At 44.1% G+C, this 6273-nt stretch overlaps 1 protein-coding gene across 1 annotated transcript in view; it reads left to right on the top strand.

Moving 5' to 3' along the window:
- The first annotated feature begins 1729 nt into the window (after nucleotides 1–1729).
- Nucleotides 1730–6273, top strand: part of LOC138582223 (leucine-rich repeat-containing protein 3-like) — a 202141-nt gene continuing 197597 nt past the window's right edge. The window contains exon 1 of the mRNA XM_069653322.1: nucleotides 1730–1837. The gene's annotated coding sequence lies outside the window, so the exon portion shown is untranslated. The remainder of the gene's footprint in view (nucleotides 1838–6273) is intronic.

The following is a 6273-nucleotide window of genomic DNA, read 5'->3' as shown; positions in this document are numbered from 1 at the left end:
GAGAAAACCGAAGAGGAGGTGGAATCGCAATTATACACAAAAAACACGCCTCAGCATCTCGAATCATCACAACCAATGCGGAAGACTATGAATCCCTCCAAATCAAGATAGAACTCAACGACCAATCCAACATAGTATTCCTACTGATCTACAAACCATCTTCTTACAACCCCAACTTTGCATCAAAACTAGCGGACGAGGCCACCATGCTATCAACCCACCACGACAACCTAAGTGAAAGAGAGCCCACCGATACAAACATAGATACAACAGAAGACACTCTCAACAATTGGATAACCAAGGCCATTGACCAATTAGCACCAGCTAAAATATTCAAAGCAACACCAAAGAAACTGGCAGCAAAATGGTTCACAGAAGAAATGAAAAAACGCCCCAAAAAACAACTGCAAAATGGAAACAAAATGGAGAGAACAATACACCAGACAAGACTAAATAAAATACCAAAGACAACTCAAACTGTACAAAGCAATGGTCCTCAAAGCAAAAAAAACAAAAATAAAACTACTACGCCACAAGAATCGGCAAACAATTCACAGAAAGAACTCCATTTCCCCTACACACTTTGTGACAGACACTTACACCAGAGCAGGGTCTGTGTAGTAGCTGCACAGAGGTTACTGCCTCTGCAGGCTTATATATGTAGAGGCTTACACCAGAGCAGGCTGTGTGTAGTAGCTGCACAGCAGTTACTGTGTCTGCGGGCATTAGCTTGCGCAGGTATAATTATATATGTAGTCACTTATACCAGAGCAGGGTCTGTGTAGTAGCTGCACAGCAGTTACTGCATCTGCGGGCATTAGTCTGTGCAGGTATTATTATATATGTAGTCACTTACATCAGAGCTGGGTCTGTGTAGTAGATGTACAGCAGTTACTGTCTCTGCAAGCATTAGCCGGCGCAGGTGTATGATATATATATGTATATATATAGTCACTTACACCAGAGCATGGTCTGTGTAGTAGCAGCACAGGAGTTACTGCGTCTGCGGGCATTTGCTTGCGCAGGTATAATTATATATGTAGTCACTTATACCAGAGCAGGGTCTGTGTAGTAGCCGCACAGCAGTTACTGCATCTGCGGGCATTAGTCTGTGCAGGTATTATTATATATTTAGTCACTTATACCAGAGCTGGGTCTGTGTAGCAGCTGTACAGCAGTTACTGTCTCTGCAAGCATTAGCCGGCGCAGGTGTATGATATGTATATATATAGTCACTTACACCAGAGCATGGTCTGTGTAGTAGCTGCACAGCAGTTACTGCGTCTTCGAGCACTGCAGAGCCTGAACCGTACCGTAAATGAGCTTCGGAGCAGCCACTGAGTCTACGATACCAACTACTACAGGCTGCCCTGTGGAATTTCAAAACCAGATGTTTAGAAAATCACGTACTTTCAATATTTAATTTCAACAAGTGATAAGTACAATACAAGGAATTACAGCTTCAACGTGCATTTCCAGAGGTTGCAAAAGGGATCCTCTTAACTATATAACAACAAAGGGGTGAGAACGTCTAAGTTGATGGATGCCAAAAGAAATGCATATGAAATTCCCTAAAAGAGCTGGATCGCATGCACCCGCCTGATGCTGCCTCGAAACTGGACATGCACGTTTTGTAAAGGGTAGTTTGCTAGTTCCCATTTGAGAAACGGACCATAGCAATGCCCCGCCCCCACTGCATCACGTGGGCTGCTTTGCATCACGTGGGCTTAAACGTTCACTTCGTCATCTGTTTTGCACGAGAGGGAAGGCAAGGCGTTGCGAGCGATTCCTCTGTTCCAAATAACATTTCGTATAGTTGGTTGTTATTTGGTTTCTGGTAAGTCTTAAAGTTATCTCTTGTTGATTATTACTTTAATGCAGAGCAGCAATATTGGGAAGGGGGTATTTCTGTGCATTTTGGTGGTTTGTAATGTGCATCAGGGGTGAGGTTTACTTAAAGTACAGGTGGATTCAGTTTTGGTTGTTTCAGTGTTTTTTGAAGATCTGTAATGTGCATCAAAGGGGTAAGGCAATATTGGGGAGGGAGAATTTCTGTATATTTTGGGTTTGTAATGTGCATCGGGTGAGATTTACTTCAAGTACAGGTGGATTGGGTTTTCTCATGCAGATGTGCGATTTGGGGGGGGGGGTTCATGGAGTGGGGCTGTGCACAGTGCGTTCCTCCCGTCTCAATGGGACTTCCGCTGTTATCCTCCCCGCTGGAGGGGGTTGGAGGTTTTGGTATGTGCAGCAGATGGGGATATGTGTATTTTGCAGACAGACGCATATGGGTACGAATTTCCAGCATAACAGTTCAGTTCTTTATTTTTCCTGCATTGGGGGGTGGGGGGGATTTGACATTCCCCGGGTAGGGATTGTTCATTTACCCCTTTGCAATGTGTGGAAGAGAAGGCTAAACGGAGGCCTTGTATTGCTTTCATCATCAATCACACATTTAAAGGCCCTATGAGACAGGCTAGCATTGTGTGTTTGTTTTAAAGTTGATACTTTCTGAAATGCCTTTATGGCGTAACCACTTGTTAATGGGACGTCTACGTGCTTAGGAAGAGGTTTACGGAGGAGAAAGCGTGGTCCACGCCGTGCACGGGCAGGTATTTATTTTTTATTGCGCATTTAGAACGCACTTATTCGTCTCGGGAAAGCGCCTGGTATATTTGATATTTTTATTTACATCGAGCTCATACACGGGTGTTTCACAGCGCGGCAAGGGAGGGGAACAGGGGAGAACAAAACACCGATGGGTGTGTGTTTCCTATTTTGATTTTAGATGCAACAACAGCGGATCTTTGTGTGTCTTCTTGGCTGGTATCCCCATCCTCGGCTCCACCCACCCCCAAACAGAAGTGGTTTATGGCCGTGCTGCACGCGCTGAGGGAATTGCATGGCAGATTCGGCTGCTGCCATCTTCACCCTTATCCAGTGGTGGAAATGAGAACAATTTGGTGGAGGGGTCTCACAAGGGCTGGGGTGGGGGCAGAGGTGAAGGGGGCGGTGTCGAAAGAGGCAGGGTTTGGGGGCGGAGTTGGCAGTTGACCTCCGATCAAAGGAAATGTTAAAGGTATTTGTACCGCGCACCGTCACCAACGGAATTGGTCCCCAGGCGCTCTGGCGGATCTGTAAATGATAAGGTGGGGTGGGTTAGTAAGGTGAAGAGGGAGTAGGATAGTGAGAGGAGTGGTGTTCTGTTGGCAGCTTCAACTCGGTATACACAACATGCAGAGCTTTGGTGCCGGTATTGGATCGGTGACAGGCCGCGTGTGCTGTTGGTCCGGCTTATGTGTTGTGAAGTGCGTACGGCTTGTTGTGCAAGAGATGGTTGTGTGTGTTTTTTGAGTGAGATAAGTATGCAGAGTTTGAGCTTATATTGGTTAGTGGGTTACCTGACTTTTGGCATGCTAGTGTTTGCAGTTCTGTCCCAGTGTGGCACCAGTTGACCCCCACAACTCTATCTGGGTGTGGCGCGGGCCAATGTTTAGAATTCTATCTGGGTGTGGGCAAGTCAACATTCACAGTCCCATCCAGATGCGGCGCAAGCTAGCGTCTAGAAATCTGTCCAGGTGTGGGCATGCTGTCATTCGCAACCCTATCTGGATGCTACGCAGTTTAAAACGGCGCAATTTCTTTCATGCTGCTTCTTTTCCAAACTATATATCAATTCCACTTCCAGGGCACTGGTCAGGTAACTTGACTATGTTAATAATAGTTTTGACCAGTGTTGCTGAGTAAATATTCTTTAAAATGCACTATTTGCATCCTATTTGGGAAAAAAAAAAAACCCCACCCGGTACTAACAATGGGCCACTCTTTCATTGCTGCCCGAGACAATTTTATGGCCCAGTCCGACCCGCACATGTACATGGGAGAAATCCATACCAGCCACCTGTGCACCCAAACTACCAACAGCAATGTTAGTCTACACTGTGATCTTAGCTCAGGCAGAGCAGTATTTTAAACTGTGAAAGAATCATTAAGAAGAGCAATTACTCTAGCTAATGGTGAAAGAGCAGATGGTCTGTGGGGAAACCCTGTTTTTTTTAATTTGATTTAGTTGTGTGAACAATTTATTTTTTTTTTTACAAAAAGAAGCAATTCAAGTTCTGCAGTGCATTTGCTTTGTTATGAAGTTCATTAGCTATGTAGTCGCATCTTTCCTCTCTCATCAGCTTAAACGAACAAGTGAATGTTTCTTTATCGGTCAGATCCTTTTGAAGAAACCCACCACTCTGATGACCCAGTGCGTCTTTTCACCGCTTGTTAAGCGGGTCCACCATTCCTGTTCATCATAAACATATACGTTTTTAAGCAGATGGCCTAGCCATGTGGATCTTTCTTTTGAGAGGCCTGTACAGGATAGGAGATGCCTTCTTGTCTCGATTTGATTATCTTGGGTGCAGAAGCGGCATTTGTTTGAGTCCACCTGTCGCCTGATCGCTAAGATCTCGTTTGTGCTGATTAAGTTCAGGCGAATTCTCATGAAACTTGCTCTTAGAGCTTTGTCTGGGTTTTTCACGAGGTATGGTATAATCTCGTTTCCTTTTTTGGATTATATGTCAGATCCTTTGTCAGTATGCATTGTTCGGCTGCATTCAGAGTCTCTACCCAATCCATTTCTATGATCTTTTTATTGACTTTCCCTGGATTAGAGAGGAGGTCCTCTTCTGAACTTCCGATTTTTATTTATTTATTTTTTCGCCCAATAAGCTCCTGTTCTTTGATCTCCATTTTGTGAGCATTTGGTTTTCATCGTTCAACATTGCCATGTTGATTATATCCAGAATTGATTTCGCAGCCAGTTGAATGATCTTCCTGTATAGCATTAGACCGCTTCTTTTGACCGGTGCTTTCAGGGAGGACAAACTCAGTTCACGTCGAATCAACACCATAGGAGTCGACTAAAAGAGTCCCTCAAGATTAATCCATATGGAGTCCGGAAGTGATGGCATCGCTTCAGCTCCAAAAACTATACTTGGGATCACCTTCATTAATGAGAAACGTCCAAACTTTCTTTTCATGATTTTGGTTTGGACTATTTTATCATCTTTGCTCATAGATGGCCTTGCATTGGTGTTTCAGCTCTACTGTTGCTCAGTATTATCCCCAAGTATTTGAAACTGGTGACGTTTTCCAGCCTGTTACTCTCCGTGAACAGTTTGAGACAGTTTTTTATATATTTTGTTTTTTTTTTTCTTCTTTTTTTTTTCAATCCACATTACCTTCTTTTTTTGTTTCGTTGAGTTCCAAGTTGTTGTCTCTCAGGTAGACCTTCAAGTTATCAATCTGTCTTTGTAACCCAACAGGGGTTTGGTCAAGCAGTATTATGTCGTCCGCATAGAGGATTCCTGGGATTTTTGTATTTCCCAATGACGGCGGCAAGGCTCAAATTAATTCCTGGGAGTCCCTATAGTCAGCAATAAGAGTTGTAGAAAGCTGGCGCTAGAGGGCATCCTTGCTTCACCCCACGTGCTGTTACAATCTTATTTGATAACGGGCCAGCTTTGTTTAGCCTTACTCTGATTGAGGTCTGTGTACAAAGCCTGGATAGGCTGTGAAATTGAGCTCGGGCACCTTCGATGGATCAGTTTTTGCCACAACATTTCTCTATTCACCCTGTCGAAAGCTTGCACCAAGTCCACGAAGATTAGACATAATTGTGTTTTGGCTTGAAGTTCTTTTGCCTTCAGAACACTTATTAGAAGAATGTTTGCTGAAGTTCCCAGTTCACGATCAAAGCCTGTCTGTAGAGGATCATAATTATCGGAGGCAAAGGTCCACTCTTGGAAGCCCTCCAGAGCTAAGGAACCAAACATTTTGCCGATGGTATCCAGTAGAGCGATTGGGCGATATTGCTTTGGATCATTCTTGTCTCCTTTTTTTAAAGATTGGCACTATGATGGCGTTTTTCCATGTTGAGGGAATTGCACTGCAGTCTACGCAGTCCTGGAATATCTCACTTATTAGGGATGCCCAGGCTTCCGGGTGCTGTTTCAGGTTATAATTGGTTAACCCATCTGGGCCCGGTGCTCAAGAGTTATTTAATTTTCTTATCTTGTCTTCTATAGTCTTCTTGTTACTGGCGATGTTCCAGCGCACTTTAACAGATGGCGTGTCAAGGGGGCATTTGTTACCCAATGATTTATATAATTCCTTGTGTGAAATCCAAGCTTGTTCGGCCACGTTGTTATCAAGTGTTGATTCATTTGCGCCTGGCTCAATCGGGATCCAGAAGACCCTGGAGGTTTTGCCACTCAGAAT

Source organism: Ambystoma mexicanum, chromosome 3q (assembly GCF_040938575.1).
Source record: "Ambystoma mexicanum isolate Mex_15411 chromosome 3q, UKY_AmexF1_1, whole genome shotgun sequence".
In the NCBI taxonomy this organism is placed as follows: domain Eukaryota; kingdom Metazoa; phylum Chordata; class Amphibia; order Caudata; family Ambystomatidae; genus Ambystoma; species Ambystoma mexicanum.
Note: the sequence above shows the minus strand (reverse complement) of the source record. Positions and strands in the feature narration are given on the sequence as shown.